At 36.0% G+C, this 17,129-nt stretch overlaps 1 protein-coding gene and 1 pseudogene across 10 annotated transcripts in view; one reads left to right on the forward strand and one right to left on the reverse strand.

Annotated features, from left to right (window-relative positions):
* SNTG1 (syntrophin gamma 1) overlaps nucleotides 1–17,129 on the forward strand; it is an 878,369-nt gene that overhangs the window by 633,700 nt on the left and 227,540 nt on the right. The window lies entirely within an intron of this gene.
* LOC102128495 (Parkinson disease protein 7 pseudogene) lies at nucleotides 1,791–2,653 on the reverse strand (annotated as a pseudogene).

Genomic DNA, 17,129 nt, shown 5'->3' on the forward strand with positions numbered 1-17,129 from the left:
TACAAGAAAATGTCTAAAAATATTGGAAGATTGAAGGTGAAAATTTAGAAAAATATAGTGCACCTGAAAAAAGAAGCAACTTGGAAAGGATTCCCTATTTAATAAATGATTCTGGGAGAACTGACTATCCATTTCAGGAAATTGAAACTTCCTTACCCCTTATACAAAAATTAATTCAACATGGATTAAAGACTTAAATGTAAAACCCAAACTAAAATCCCTAAAAGAAAATCTAGGCAATACCTTTCAGGACATAGACATGGACAAAGATTTCATGACAGAAATGCCAGAAACAATTGCAACAAAAGCAAAAATTGACAAATGGAATCTAATTAAAATAAAGAGTTTCTGCATGGCAAAAGAAACTATCTTCAACGTGAACAGACAACCTACAGAATGGGAGAAATTTTTTGCTGTCTATCCATCTGACAAAGGCCTAATATCCAGAGCCTACAAGTAACTTATACAAATTTACAAGAAAAAAAAAAACCATTAAAAAGTGAGCAAAGGACATGAACAGTCTCCTCATAAAATAAGACATTCATGCAGTCAACAAACATGAAAAAAAAAACTCAACATCACTGGTCATTAGAGAAATGCAAATCAAAACAACAATGGGGTACCATCTCAGGCCAGTTAGAATGGTGATTATTAAAAAGTCTAGAAGCAACAGATGCTGGCAAAGTGGCAGAGAAAAAGGAATGCATCTATACTGTTAGTGGGAATATAAATTAGTTCAACCATTGTGAAAGACAGTGTGGTAATTCCTTAAAGATCTAGAAGCAGAAATACCATTTGATCCAGCAATCCCATTACTGGCTATGTACCCAAAGGAATAGAACTCATTCTATTATAAAGACATATGCATGTGTATGTTCATTACAGCACTGTTCATGATAGCAAAGACATTGAATCAACCCAAATGCCCATCAATAGTAGATTAAATAAAGAAAACTTGGTACATATATACCAGAGAATGCTATACAGTCATAAAAAGGAATGAGACAATGTCTTTTGCAGGGACGTGGATGGAGCTGGAAGCTGTTATCCTCTGCAAACTAACACGGGAACGGAAAATTAAACACCACATGTTCTTACTTATAAGCAGGAACTGTATGATAAGAACATATGGACACATGGGGGGAACAACACACGCTGGGGCTAGTTGTCGTTGAGGGGAGGGAGAGCATCAAGAAGAACAGCTAATGGGTGTGGGGCTTAATACGTGTGTGAGGGGTTGATCAGGGCAGCAAACCACCATGGCACGTGTTTACCTGTGTAACAAAGCTGCACATCCTACACATGTTCCCCAGAACTTAAAATAAAATGTGACAAAGAAGGAAAACAAACAAATAAATAAATTGACATAATTTGAATATTTCTCTAAGTGTTTAATAACTAAATGGATTTGAAGCTTTTACATTGAGATTATGACATTTTACGTAATGCTTCCACGTAAGTTAATGATTTGGTTTGTTCTGTGTCCCCACCCAAATCTCATCACAAATTGTAATCCCCATGTGTCAGGGGAGGGACCTGGTATGACACGATTGGATCATAGGAGTGGTTTCCCCCATGCTGTTCTCATGATAGTGAGTTCTCATGAGAGCTGATGGTTTTAAAAATGTGTGGCAGTTTCCCTTTGCTCTCTCTCCTGCCGCCTTGTGAAGAAGGTGCTTGCTTCTCCTTTGCCTTCCACCATCATTGTAAGTTTCCTGAGGCCTCCCCAACCAGCCAAAACTATGAGTCAATTAAATCTTTTTCCTTTATAAATTACCCAGTGTCAGGTATTTCTTTTTTTTTTTTTTTTTGCTAAATGCCCTGTTTATTCTGCAAACAAGGCTTAGAAAAGTATAGACACAATTTGTAGGCTGAGAAATCTGTGTAGTTGTGAGTTCACAACTACACTTCCGCAAAAGCAGTAGTGACAGCCGCTTCTGAACACATTAACCTACCATTGTTTTGTTTAGAGCGAACATAGTGAGAATGGATTCCTAATGGCCTGTTTCTCTAAGTGATCGTCACAGTTCGCTGCTCTAGTCTTTAAGAACAAGTGGAGCCTTCACTTGAGCCGCCACCTCCTTGCCGTTCAGGGCTTCAACAATTGCAAGTGCAAACTCGAAGCTGGTCCCAGGCCCCCGACTTGTAAGAATCAGGCCGTCCTTTTCCACACGATTCTCAGAGTAGGTGTAATGACCTCCATTCATCATTTTGTCTTTAGCAAGAGGGTGTGTGGTAACTTTACTTCCAAAACCTATTTCATGAGCCAAAAGAGCAGTAGGACCTGCACAGATGGCGGCTATCAGGCCCTTCCGGTTTTCCTGCTCCTTCAGTATCTCCTTCAGGGCAGCAGACTCAGATAAATTCTGTGCACCCAGATTACCTCCTGGTAGAACCACCACATCATACGGTCCCTCTTTTTTTGCATCTTCAAGACTGGCATCAGGACAAATGACCACATCACGGCTACACTGTATTGGGTCTTTTCCAGCCAGACCTGCAACGGTGACCTTAATCCCAGCTCGCCTCATGACATCTACAGGGATGACCGTCTCCATTTCCTCTGCTCCTTTAGCCAGGATGACCAGAGCTCTTTTGGAAGCCATTTTTATGTTATATGTTTAAAAGGCCCACACCAGGCTGAAGGTGAACGAGGTATTTCTTTATAGCAGTGTGAAAACAGACTAATACAGTTAATTTACAAATTAAATAAATGTGTTTTAAAAACCAGAAAGAAAGAAAAAATACAGTGCAAACCATAAAAGAAAGGTTTGAGGCCGGGCGCGGTGGCTCAAGCCTGTAATCCCAGCACTTTGGGAGGCCGAGACGGGCGGATCACTAGGTCAGGAGATCGAGACCATCCTGGCGAACACGGTGAAACCCCGTCTCTACTAAAAAAATACAAAAAACTAGCCGGGCGAGGCGGCGGGCGCCTGTAGTCCCAGCTACTCGGGAGGCTGAGGCAGGAGAATGGCGTAAACCCGGGGGGCGGAGCTTGCAGTGAGCTGAGATCGGGCCACTGCACTCCAGCCCGGGCGACAGAGCCAGACTCCATCTCAAAAAAAAAAAAAAAAAGAAAGGTTTGTTGCTTTGTTAATATTAGGCAAAGCAAACTTCACAGCAAATGTATTATTAAATATAGATATGGTCACTTTGTAATAATAAAAATGTTTAATGCACTAGGAAACAAATGCAAACATAATGTCACATGGACTTAAATATATCTAGATGAAATTGAAAATGTAGACTGATGAGAAAGTAAAAATCAGAATATCTCAGAACTAGAGACACAAAATGGTTAAGACCTGGCTATGAGGAAATTGGAAGTAAAATAATAGATTATGGAATCAGAAGAAGAAAATAAAATTCATGCTCAGCTTTTATTTTAGCCTATAGGAAGTCATTATCACATTATCAAGCAGACATTTCCCAATGAACTATTCATTCAGTACTAGGTGTTTAGAATGTCTTCCCAGCCTGAGCGGGAGATCAGAACTCACTTTAATTATCTCTCTTCTATAACCTTTCAGCTTTCCTCACTGTCATTCCTTAGGGTCAAAATAGTCCTGCAAAGATTCTAGCTATCCAACATCCATCTCATATACGTCCTTTAAATGCTACCTGACCCAAAAAAGATAACTGTGCATGCATTTTAAAGACTGCTAAAATTTTCTAATTTATAAGTTACAATGCGTAACTGGAAAGCAATTTGAAAAATGTTATTTTGTCAATAATTCAAAACTGACATTTTATCTTGGTTTCATCTTATAAGATTTAACTCTACCCATCTGTGGTAGGAGGAATAATGCTCACACAAAGATGTCTATGTCCTAACTCCCAGAACCTGTGAAAATTCCATGTCACATGGCAATGGAAGATTAAGGTTACAAATACCATTAACATTGCTAATCAGCTGGCCTTAAAATAGGGAGATTAGCCTAGATTATCCAAGCGGGTCTAGTGTGATTCTCTAACAGTGGAAGAAATCAGAGTGAGAGAACAAGAGACAGCAGGGAAAGAGGAACTGAACCCAGTGTTTCTGTCTCTGAAGATGGAGAAGGGAACACAATTCAAAGAAAGCAGTCGTCCAATAGCAGTGAAAGGCTGCACTTCTACTCTAGATCCTCCAGAAAGCAGCACAGCCCTGACAACACCTCAATTTCTCTCCTGTTTGATTCATTTAGGACTTACGACCTACAGAACAGTATGATAATATATACATTTGTGAGTTTTTCTTAAACCACCTTAGTTTGTAGGAATTTGATATGACAATAATAGAAACTAATACAACATATCTTTATTCAGTTGCATGTTTTCACTTAATGTAAAGCTTACAGTTTAATTTAAAAATCATGCCTTTAATTCATGTCACACGTAGCTTTTTTCAGAATAACTGTAAAACATACTTGCATATGTTAGAAAACAACCTAACATTTACATTATTAATTATTCCCAGTGCAAATCAGCCTATAGAGTTCCTATATACTTAATTTTTAGCCAACTGACATCACCAGAAAAACAATGATCAGAATTGTTGCATTCACGCAGTCTGAGCAAGGACTGTCTTTGGAATTGGGAAGCAGTGTTGGCTCTCAGTGCCTGGATAAGCATGGCTAGAAGCTTTCACATGTCACTGGAAACCAGGAGGGAGAAACCACACAAGATGAGAATAAGGAACTGCTGTCCCTGAGGAGCAGGCGTGACTGTTGAATTGTCAGGCAGTCAAAACTGAGAAAGAAAGATGCCATCGATCCCTGAGAGTGTCCTGTGAAGATGGGCCCTAGGAAGTGCTGGCTGGCTCAGGTCACACACTAACTACTGACTGTGTCCTTGTATTTCCAGTACTTAACACAGCCCATACGGAACGAATAGGAAGGGAATGAGTGAGTCCCTTATCAATCAAGTTGTTTGAAGGAAACATTGCTGAGAACGTAAAGAAAAATGAAGACAGAAGAGAGAAAAACACATTTAGCTGCAGTAAACACTGCAAGAAGAGATTCACATGTATTACTCCTTAAATTCTTACATCTTTCAAGGGGCCACTGTGTTTTAGAGTAGGGAAAAGTTGCTGCTGTCATGAGGAAACAGAGGTGCTGTCCATGGTAGATGTTCCCTGTGTTTCTGGGTATAGTTCCTTCTGTCCATCATAAATCTCTATCTCTCATAATGAAGTGTCTGATAGACAAATTTTTTAAATAAATTTTCTTTCTATAACTCACTGAGTCAATTTCTAAGTGACAAGTATAGGAAATACAGTGTAGCAGAGCAATTGGAAATAAATGCACTTTAAAGCATATATCTAGTTGCAAATCAAGACAAATAGTTTTGAACACATGTATCATGTACAACAACTTGGAGTCTCCTAAGAATACATTGACTTGTGGTTTCCTAAAACCTTCTTACTGGAAGGGATCAGGAGATTATCTAGCCCCATTTCCTGCCCAGTTAGAAATCTCTCCTGAAAAGATTCTTTCAGACAGCTCTCTGCTGGAAATCTTTAAATGACATAGAAAACCATTGCTTCACAATATAGCAATTAAATTTTTGACAACAATATTAAGAAATACTTTTAATGAACAAAAATATCTCTCTTATAACCTTCATCCATTTGTACTAGTTCTGCTTTGAAAAAGACACACAATAATTCAACTTTCTCTTTCACTTGGCAGTTCCTCCAACATACAAAGACAAGTGTCATATGTTGCAGTCTTTTTTTTTTTAAATAGAAATATCACTGGCTCCTTTCTGCTTCTCTCTGACATGTCATCTGAGACTTTCCCTGTCCTAGTCATTGTCTCTGAATATAGAAGCTCTTTAGAATAGGTAGAGTAATAATATATTTAACTTTTTATTATTGTCATTGTCATGAACTCAAATATTTTTAAGATTCATTGCCAGGCGCGGTGGCTCCTGCCTGTAATCTCAGCACTTTGGAAGGCCGAGGTGGCAGATCACGAGGTCAGGAGATCGAGACCATCCTGGCTAATACAGTGAAACCCTGTCTCTACTAAACGTTCAAAGAATTAGCCAGGCATGGTGGTAGGCACCTGTAGTCCCAGCTACTTGGGAGGCTGAGACAGGAGAATGGTGTGAACCCAGGAGGCAGAGTTTGCAATGAGCCGAGATCTCACCACCGCTGCACTCCATCCTGGGCAACAGAGTGAGACTCCATCTGAAAAAAACAAAACAAACAAAAAAAACCCATTCGTTTTGGTTTGATGTGTATTTACTGATTTCATACAATCAATATATAAACATATATAGCAAACACTCAATTACTTTATATTTTATTATAATGATCAATGAAAGCTCATATTTTCACCATGAGGTACTAATATTGTACATCATGGTGGCAATAGTGAATACAATCCAAATTTCGAATAGGTATTTTACATTTAGCTGGCTGTACAAATTACTAAATTCTCAAAGTGATGCAAGACAACCCCCATATTAAACTATTTACACAAAAACTTAGCTTCTTAGTTTTTTACTTTTCAAATATTGAGATTTTAGTGGTGTTGCCTTCTTTCTTAGGTTACAATGATATTTAGGATATTTTATAGAAGTTTAAATACCATAGTCTGTAAGTTTTTTAAAGGTTAGTAATCCATTCAACACTAACAAAAGGCTAATATTTGCCTTATATCTTTGAAAACAATGCCATACAATGAGGACTTCAAATGCAATATTGTGGATGTTACAATCTCCAATAAAATATGCTATTATTAAAAATGTCCTTTATTTCTTAGTCTTGTTTGTTAATGTGTATAGCGAACTTCTTCCAGTGTTAAGAAGGGAAAGTGGAAATTATACAACTTTGGAGTGGAGAAACCTAACAAACATAGTTAATAATGTTAACAAATGAAGTTAATCATATGTAACCTTGATATGATGTGATAAAAATGGCACTTTGCCTCTGTGATCTTTGCCCCCAAATCCATAATCCTAGTCTCATCATGGAAAGACAGTGGACAATCCCAACTGATGAACAGTCTACAAAATACCTGACCAGCACTCCTCAAGACTGACGATGTCTTCAAAAATAAGGAAAATTTGAGCTGGTATAACCTAGAGATGCCTAAGGAGACCTATTGACTAAATGTGCTATCAGTCCAGATGGGATCCAGGAATAGCAAGTAAAAAAAATTTGGTAAAACCTTTGGAAATCTGAAAAGAGTGTGGACTTTGGTTAATGCTAGTGTATTCATATCATTGTATTGTTAATCATAATAGATGTGTCATAGTTATGAAGTATAAAATGCCAATAATAGGGGCAACTAGCTATGTGGTATATGGCAACTCTGTTCTATAATTATATATTTTTTTGTAAATCCAAAACCGTCCTGATATTAAAAAGTTTACTTAAACATATTCATATATATGTATAATTAAGTTAATCCCAGATATTAACAAACTTGTGAGATGATTATCAGCTTCCTGATGTATTCATCCATCTATTTATTCCATAACATTTTGTGAGAGTTTATTGTGTCAATTTGTTGGGGAGCAGGACTGTAATATTGAGCAAAAAATGTTTAGTCTCTGCCTTCATGGAGCCAAGAGCCTAGTTGGGAAGGAAGACGTTAATAAAATTAGCACATAAACAAATGTGAAATTGCAACATTCATAGATAATATGTAGAAGAGGCTGAGTCTCTAGCTACCCAGGACAGTTTCCTAAAGTTTATATATAAATAACAAGAAAGAATAAAATGGGAGAATTGGTGGGAAAAGATATTTTGTGCAGAGGTAATAAATTCAGGAGCAAAAAGTAAATAGATACATTCATAGCAATGGATATTATTTTTATGGAAATTTTCACTTGTCTAGGGTAAAATGAAAATGTTTATATTAATGTAAGTGAATTTTTCATAAGACTGTATTTTTAAGGAAAGATCTTTAATTTTATATATAGTCTTCTTATATTTATGGAGTTAAATGTCCATTCTCTTATCAAATGATAGTAATCACAGAAAAATTTTGTTTTGTCTGGTATCCTTCTTTAATAAAATAAGAGGCTGTTACCCCATTGTCATTACTACTGAAAGATTTAATACTCCAACAAATACACTCCTCAAAATCATTGACCTGGAATCTTGGCAGATAGGTCAAGTCTCGATATAGTCCCAAAGCAACTGAAAGTTTTGAGATTAAACCAAGTCACTGAATACCAGGACTGGAAGAAAATGATGATGTTATTAGCAGAATACTGATCATGACAAATGGGTCAAATTTTGGAAAATCACAGAAACCAACTCCGCAAGTCTCTCGAAATCTGGTATTTTATAACTCTACAATGTTTGTGATATTAATTTACCATGTAATAAAAGTATCTCACACACACACACTCGAAATACAGTAGGAAAAACAAATATTTATCAAAATTTAGGCAGCAGAAAAGACAGAAATCTGTACGACTGAGTTGGGAAACATTACAAGCAATCAGTATTAAAAGGTATTTGAATATGCTGGATCTGAAAAGATGAGGAAGTATAAACTCAAAACTCTCCGTTGTTTCAATCAAGGGAACTAAATCCACTGTTTTTTTTTGTTTTGTTTTGTTTTTTTTTAAGTATTTTTATATTGTGAGAAATGCATGAACTTTGTTTGATGTCATCAAACTTGGGAACTTGGGTACAAAATCCTAGCTTCTCTAGTTACTAGCTATGTGTACTTAACTTCAATTTGCTCCTTAGAAACAGAAACCAGGTAACTGTAAGTTACTGTGAACATCAAATTTAAAAAGTACTTTGAACATTCTGCCCCTTATATGATGCTGAAACATTTGCAGTTTTTCTTCTTTCCAGTTGAATTCTAAGTTAAATGATGTAATCCATAAGCCATCAATAAACGGCAGCCTATATTTGTTTAAAGAGTTTACACATCTTTGTTCATGTAATAGTCTTTGGGATTCTGAAGGATCATTGTTTGTGTAGTAGAATGTTGATGATACTGGACAAAATTAGTTGAAATAAATGTGTGGCCGTGATTAGTATCTTAAGCAGCTATGATCTTTGCCAAGTGATACATCTGTACCTCAGTTTCCTCTTCTGTAAAAGAGACAGAGGAAACAGGTAAAATGCTAACCTCCCTTTCAGCTAGCGCTTCATGAATCAATCCTTCCCAATCATGCTTTCCTGCTGGAATGCTAAAATTAATACCAATTTGTAAATAGAGATAATTTTATATGACATTTCTATTAAGGTTACTTAGGGATATAAAGGAATCTCCTCTTTGATTCTGATTCTTCCTTATATACCTTATATGTGTTGTTTATTTAGATATATTTTGTTACTTTGAAACATATGTGTATGTGTATAAATGTATATGTATATATATAGAAATATACACATACATACACATATGTATATGAGATATTATTCTAGCCTTAAAACAAGAGAAACTCTATGTATTGATGGAGTAAATAATTGTTTTTCCTCGCTTGACAAGAATTCTAGATGGTAGCATTTGCTACTATCTTTCAGTGTGATAGTCAAATTAATAATATGTACAAGAACCAATTTCCTGTATTTTTTAAATTAATGTTTTAAATGGATAATGGACTCATTACAATTGTACATATTAATGGGGTACATTATGATATTTCAATTCATGTATACATTGTATAATGATCAAATCTGGGCAATTTTTACAGTCATTACTTTAAACATTTATCATTTCTTTGCTTTAATAACATTCAAAATCTTCTCTTTTAGCTACATCAAGATACACATTACATTTTATTTGCTCTAGTCATTTTACTATATAATAGAGCATCATATCATTCTTCCTGAGTGTAAGTTTGTATTCATTGACCAAACTCTCCCAGTTCTCCCCTTCTCTCTCCCTTCCACAGCTTCTGGTAATCAATATTCTACTCTTTACGTCTGTGAAAACAACTGTTTTAGATTCTACATATGAGTGAGCTCATGCAATGTCTGTCTTTCTGTACCTCGCTTATTTCACTTAATACAATGTCCTTCAGATTCATCTATATTGCCACACGTCAGGAGTTCTTTATTTTTAATGGCTGAATAGTATTCCATTGTCCATGTGTGTTTGTGTCTGTGTGTGTGCTATCTATTTATCCATCTATCTATCTACCACTGTGAATAGTGCTGCAATAAACATGGGAGTACAGAATCTCTTGGATAAACTGATGGTCTGTCTTTTGGATATATACTCAGTAATGGAATTGTTGAGTTATATGGTAGTTCTGATTTCACTTTTTGAGGAACCTCTCTACAGTTTTTCATAGTAGCTGTACACTCCTACCACTGGTGTATAAGCATTCTCCTTTATCCACATCCTCGCCAGCCTCTGTGATTGCTTGTCTTTTTGATAAAAGCTATGTTATCTGGGTGAGATTATATCTCATTGTGGTTTTAATTTATATTTCTCTGATGATTAGTGATGGTAAGCATTTCTTCATATACCTCTTGGCCATTTATATTTCTTCTCTTAAGAGATATCTATTTAGGTCTTTTGCCCATTTTTTAATTGGATTTTTTTAGTTAAGTTATATTCCTTGAATTTTCTGGGTATTAACTCCTTGTCAGATGCATAGTTTGCAAATGCATCTGTAAGTTGTTTCTTTACTTTGTTAATTGTTTTCTTTGCTGTGAGGAAGCCTTTTAGTTTGAAGCAATTCCATTCATCTCTCCATCTTCTATCTATCCACATCACTTATTTCCTATCATCTGTAGAGTATTGGCTTTTATCTTATGGCCTTCAAGTCCTGGTCATGGAGGGCGACAACAGCTACAAACATCACTTCAGTTTCAGGAAGGAAAGAAAAGGAAGAGGGATGAGTAGAATGAACCACATCTGTCCCCTTGTATCAGGTAAGAGAAAATTTCCCAGAAATCCTTGTGGTAGTTCTTCTCATTCTGCTTAACAAAATCCATGACAATTCTTTATGGAGTGGGGTAAGACAAGTTTGGCCAATACTTAACTTTCCTATCATCTGTAGTGCCACATGACACAGAAGAAGTGACTGTGAATAACTTCTGGATCAGTCAGTCAGTAGTATTTACCACATTGCTTAATACTGAGGATATATTAATTCTAAAGAAAAAGCATGGATAGCCAGCCCCTCTGTGGGATGAACACAGCCCTTCAGGATTCACAGACAAACACACTAATGCACATACACAAATAATTTATCAGTTATTAGAGTTTATTCAACGAGTATTTCACCCATCTTTCTATATTTCACACGCTTATGTGCAGAAGTGAAAAAAAAAAACTGTTTAGGAGTTGTATATTTAATCCATAGAGATCTGCTGTACTACTACTTGCAAGTTAAAAAATCATTTTTTTTTCCCATAAAAGAGTTGGTTGTGAAAAGCTAACACCACCACCACCAACAACAAAACTTCTATTCTGTCTGTCACATTGAAAAGGCTCAACAAAGCTTGTAAGTGAGTTGAAAATCATGACAGAATAAAGACTAACAGAAGGAAGATTTACCAAAAATGAACTAAAGACTGTGATTAGAGATTGTGGGGTGTGGCGCTGACAGGCATGGGTGTGACTGAAGCCGACTTTTTCTTCCTTCTTTATAGCTGCGGACACTTCTGAGTCCTAAAGTGTACTTTTTAGCATTAGTGTGTTGTTGTCTGCTTGTCTGCATTTTTATTCTTTATCCACCGAAATGTGAATGTCAGACAAACAGGTGCCAACCGAAAAAGGGTTAGCGTGAGTGAAATAAATAACTGCAGAGAGAGTCATTTAAGTCAGAATAAAAGCAAGGGCAAGTTTGGGCACTGCACTGCATTCAGATTCTTGACAATCACATTTTTACATTTTACATAATTAGAGTTTATTTCAAGAAGTATGTCAGGAAAGTAGAATATTTCAGTAAAATAGCCTGCTTTGTATCTTGGAACAGTACTCACCAGAAGTTGATTTTTTTTTAACAAGTTTTAATATTGGAAATTATCAGCTGATTTTTATTTACCACTACCCACAACATCTGCTTTGATTTCCTCTCCTTTGGATATATACTCACTAATGAGATTGCTGGATCATATGGTGGTTCTATTTTTATATTATATTATATTATATTATATTATATTATATTATTTTATTTTATAGACAGAGTCTTGCTCTGTCACCCAGGCTGGAGTGCAGTGGCGTGATCTAGGTTCACCGCAACCTGCGCTGCCAGGGTTCAAGCGATTCTCCTGTCTCAGCCTGAGGAGTAGCTGGGACTACACAGGCACACACCATCATGCCCAGCTAATTTTTCTATTTTTGGTAGAGACGGGGTTTCACCATATTGGTCAGGCTGGTCTTGAACTCCTGACCTCAGGTGATCCACCTGCCTTGACCTCCCAAGGTGGTGGGATTACAGGGTGAGCCACCGCACCCAGCCTTATTTAGTATTATTAATATTATTTAGGTGGAGTCAAGCTCTGTCGCCAGGCTGGAGTGCAGTGGCATGATCACGGCTCACTTCAATCTCTCCCTCCCAGGTTCAAGAGATTCTCCTGTCTCAGGCTCCCGAGTAGCTAGGACTACAGGCATGCACCATCATGCCCCGCTAATATTTGTATTTTTTAGTAGAGACGGGATTTCATCACGTTGGCCAGGATGGTCTCAATCTATTGACCTTGTGATCCGCCTGCCTCAGCCTCCCAAAGTGCTGGGATTATAGGTGTGAGCCACCGTGTCCGGCCCTTATTTTTAATTTTTAAAGAACCTCCACAAAGTTTTCCATAGTGGTTGTACAAATTTACACTCCCACCACCAGCGTAGAAGGGTTTCCCCTTTCTCCACCCCTTCGCCAGCATCTATCATAAATAATGTAGTCATAATAAAATGGAGTAGCTTTCCTGAACATAGTTTGCTTCCCTCTGCCCCCACCACCCTTTTGTCCAATGGGTGCTGCCTGCCTGCCCTAGGAACCTCTTTGCTTTGCTTGTCTTTCTGGCCAGGGCAGCCCCAGCTGTTAATGTTTCAGCAGCCCTGGAACTATGACACTGCACAGGGGCCACCCCACAGTACACCAATGCTGCTCTCTCCTTCAGTGCCTAGGGCTGGAGTTAGCATGATCTTCATCACACCCAAAGAGACAGGAGCTAACTCGTTGGGACCTGTCTCCTGTCCCGGGCTCAAGAGAACGCAGCAGGAACATGGGGTAATTGATCCCCAGGCGACATACTTTGTCCCGTGAAAGACCAGGGCAATGAAACAGCCTGCTGATAAATTCGCTCACTCTTGCTCAATAGATGAGCTGTTTGGATTTGGAAGTGCAGTGATGGCATAGGCCCTAGAGTCAAAGCACACTTGATGAAGCAGTGCTTCACTGAGAAGCTGAGGCCAGTTCAGGGATCCTGGAACTCCCACTTCATATTTGTTTTCTGCTTGCCTGCCTTGCTGTTCTTCACCTATGACCCTCAGTTCCTTAGGCTCAAACATCTTCCCTGTCAATTTTTAACATGTGAGACTTTGCCTCACACTCTATTTCTATGGAAGCAGGACTAAGGAAACACCTTTCACCTCTAAATGTTCATTGCAGAGTACTGAATATTCCCTAGGTGATTCGCTCTCACCTCCCATCAGGCATAGGTGTAAAGCGGTATAAGTGAATTGTGTTAAGTAGGTAGATGAAAGGCCGTTAGAAAATTACAAAAGAAATCACTTTGAGTGGGCAGTTGCTCCACTAAACATGTTTTAGAAACACCTCATTCTAAAATGGAGCTTCAAAGCTAAGGACCCCTGATGAGGGAGCCGAGGTGGTCACACACGTCACTTGAGGGTGCTTTGAGCTTCTCATGTATGAACACTGTGCATTTAATTTATAGAAAACTGGCTAATCATATAGCAATGGTAAAACTATTTTCTTCATCTATGACAACAGTTAATACTGACAGACGAAAAGCACTTTTTATTATTTCCTGAAGTCTACAGTCATGGTGCTACGCGGGTACACCTGCCCCTATAAGAAGAGTCCCCTCCTTCTCATACTCCTGTAGCGTCCTGTTATAATACTCATCTCAGAGACTTGGGATTATTTATTGCATGTTTGTTTCTATCACTATATATACACACGTATGTATGTGTATATATATGTGTATATGTATAAAATATACACTTAAATTGTATCTTAATTATACTAATTTTTTAATTTCCAGCTTTCATATACAAGACACCTTGATGACAGGGGAGGTGTGCTTTCCAGATGGACGATTCGGGATGCTGTTTAACAGGGTATATTTTCTCATGAAAATCAATTTTGAAGACTTAATCAAAAAGCTAGAAACTATATATATAGAGAGAGTCATTTCTGATGTTTGGTGAATTCATGCAAAAGGAATGATTTGACACTGAACATATACCCATAGATATTTGTAAGTGATTGCAACTTGCTTTCAGGCTCCTGATTCACAGCTGTATGTATGTGTGTATGCTAATCTTAAGATGATGACTGAGACAGATGAAATTGGATAATTCTTGTTATAGGAAAATAAAGTTTAAGAAAGCTCATTCAGATATAGTATCTAATCATCCTAAGGCATTGATTTACTGTTAATGGATATGTTTTGAAAAGTAACATGGCCTGATTTTAATTTTTATACATAGGCATGAGAAATAACCAAAGTAAAAGGGTATAAAAGGAAAAATATGAGCTGAAATGTGAGCTCTAGAAGTAAAAGTGATGTTTAAATTCTTCCCTCCTCATGGTAAAAGTAGAATTTTCTCAACAGTTACAGGTGATATATGGTCATCGTGTGTCCTCACACTAATGGCATTATTTGTCAGCTGAATTTATAATCTGTAGAATAATGATCTCTCTAGGCCCTAACACATTTGTTAAATAGTATTGGCCACAGATCTTTAAAAAAAAATGGAGGAATGTTTGTAGCTTTTTGATTAAGTCTTCAAAATTGATTTTCATGAGAAAATATACCCTGGTAAACAGCATCCTGCATCTTCCATCTGGAGAGCACACCTCCCCTGTCATCAAGGTGTCTTGTACATGAAAGCTGGAAATTAAAAAATTAGTATCATTAAGATACAATTTAAACATACAAGATCTTTGATTAAACTGGCAACCTAATTTTAAAAAATTCTATCTTTAAAGGCATTTAAATTCAGAAAAGAGGAATATTTTTAAAGGGATATTTGAATCTGAATTTCCCTGCTGGTCTAAAGAAGTCATCAAAAGAGAATATTATTACTACTAAAAGAACGTTACAAATTACTGCTAAATCAATGATGTTGAAAGTTAACAAACAAAATTCAGGAATTTAAGAAACAGGACAATATTTAAAATAAGTGTGCACTTCCATTTCTTAAATTTTTTAAATAAATTAATTCCAAGCAAATCTTTATTAGAATGAGTTGTACAACTGGCTCTATTTAATGGATCTACAATAATTGAACTTACTTTAACCACTTTAAGAGGTTACCATTATTAACATTCAGTGGAATGAGTTTTTAAGAAAAAAAAAGTGCATATATTTGTCATTTTCCCAAGGATTTCCTCAAAGTGAATATTATTCCTTTAAATGTTGTCCATAATATCTAAGTAGATATTTAATTTTGACAACAATATAGTTTGTAAATTTTAATAATTTGAAAAACAGGAGCATTCTCATTATTATTTCAGTTCTTGAGTATGAAACATATTGTTTCAAAAATATTTTGTGATATATGCATTCCGTAACTTTATATTTGTCTCCATGTTTTGGAAAGAGAAATTTCAAATTTCAATATCATAGTTCCAATAAAAAGTCTCTAATGAAAAAGTTTCTATTTAATTTAACTTAAAATTTTAATAACATAGAAGTTTATATCTTATATATCTTGTTTCTTTAGTAACTGTTTTTAAATATAAGATAACACTAATACTAGTGATTACTATAAGAAAAACATTAACTTATGTGATAGAATCAAATAACAAGGAAGAATAACCTGTGAAAATTCTTAACAAAATAGGATGATTTTAATTCTAATATCTTTTAATGTCTGAAAAATTTATATATGACATTCAGCAAATACTATTTTCAGTAATAACTTGAAACATCTGAACCCATTTATGCCTAGGGTTCCATTATTGGACTGCTAAGCATGTGGGAGTTATTTATATTCTACTGCTAAGGTCATCACCAAGGTCTGATTGCAAAAATTAAAAATATTGCAGCCTCAGGCATAAATGGGTTAAAATCATATTTTTTACTATTCCGTTTCAAATAAAATATGAAGATTCTTTTCATCTTGGATATTCAGTATATTCTTTCACTTAAAAATATTATTCAAACTACACCTTCTGAAAGAGTACATCTATATTTACCTGATACTTTTATCTTTTGGAAATAAAACACGGAATTCTGATTACCTATGGTTGGTAAAAGATGTTTTTTAAAACATGTGCCTTAATTATATTTTTACTTTAGAAATATAGTAAAGCACAGAAAAACAGTAAAGTGAAACATGTAGCAACGATAATGGTTTATGAGTATAATATTAATGTTTTATGAGTATATATTACATATATTGAAAATGTGTACTTTTCTTTACACATATAAAACAAAATTGCCAGCTTCCTATGTTTATGGTATTATTTTTTGTTAAGTTAATATGTGATCATAAACACTTCCTCAGAACAGTAACCATATTTTGAGATTACCCACTCTTAATGGGTTCATAGAAGTTTGGCTTCTTGAGTATATTATATAATAACATGAATGGATTAATATTTGACATGTAAGTCATTTAAAATATATTATTAAAACATTGAAAGCCTATGGATTTTTTGGTATACTAATCAATGAAAACATGGCTGAATATTTATTTGCATAAAAACATGAATATGTTTTATTCTCACTAACCTAACTTGACTTTATGTAATGTGACAACAATGTGTGAAGGAATATTAACATCCTGTTCAATGTTTGGCCCTTATTGGTTAAGATCACACTATTGGTTTTAATCTAATCATGTTTGATCATATGCAAAAGTAGCATTTCACATTTTCACATTTTTATGAATTTTCTCTTACATAGATGTCCTTTTCTGTTTGGTCATGTTTGTTTGGCACTCTGTGCTCTAGGTCCTGAGTGTGGTGGTGCAATTATGTCAGATCCAGTCTGTTCAGTCCTATAGCTATGAAGGAGAGCA

The sequence above is a fragment of the Macaca fascicularis genome, chromosome 8, assembly GCF_037993035.2.
Source record: "Macaca fascicularis isolate 582-1 chromosome 8, T2T-MFA8v1.1".
NCBI lineage: Eukaryota > Metazoa > Chordata > Mammalia > Primates > Cercopithecidae > Macaca > Macaca fascicularis.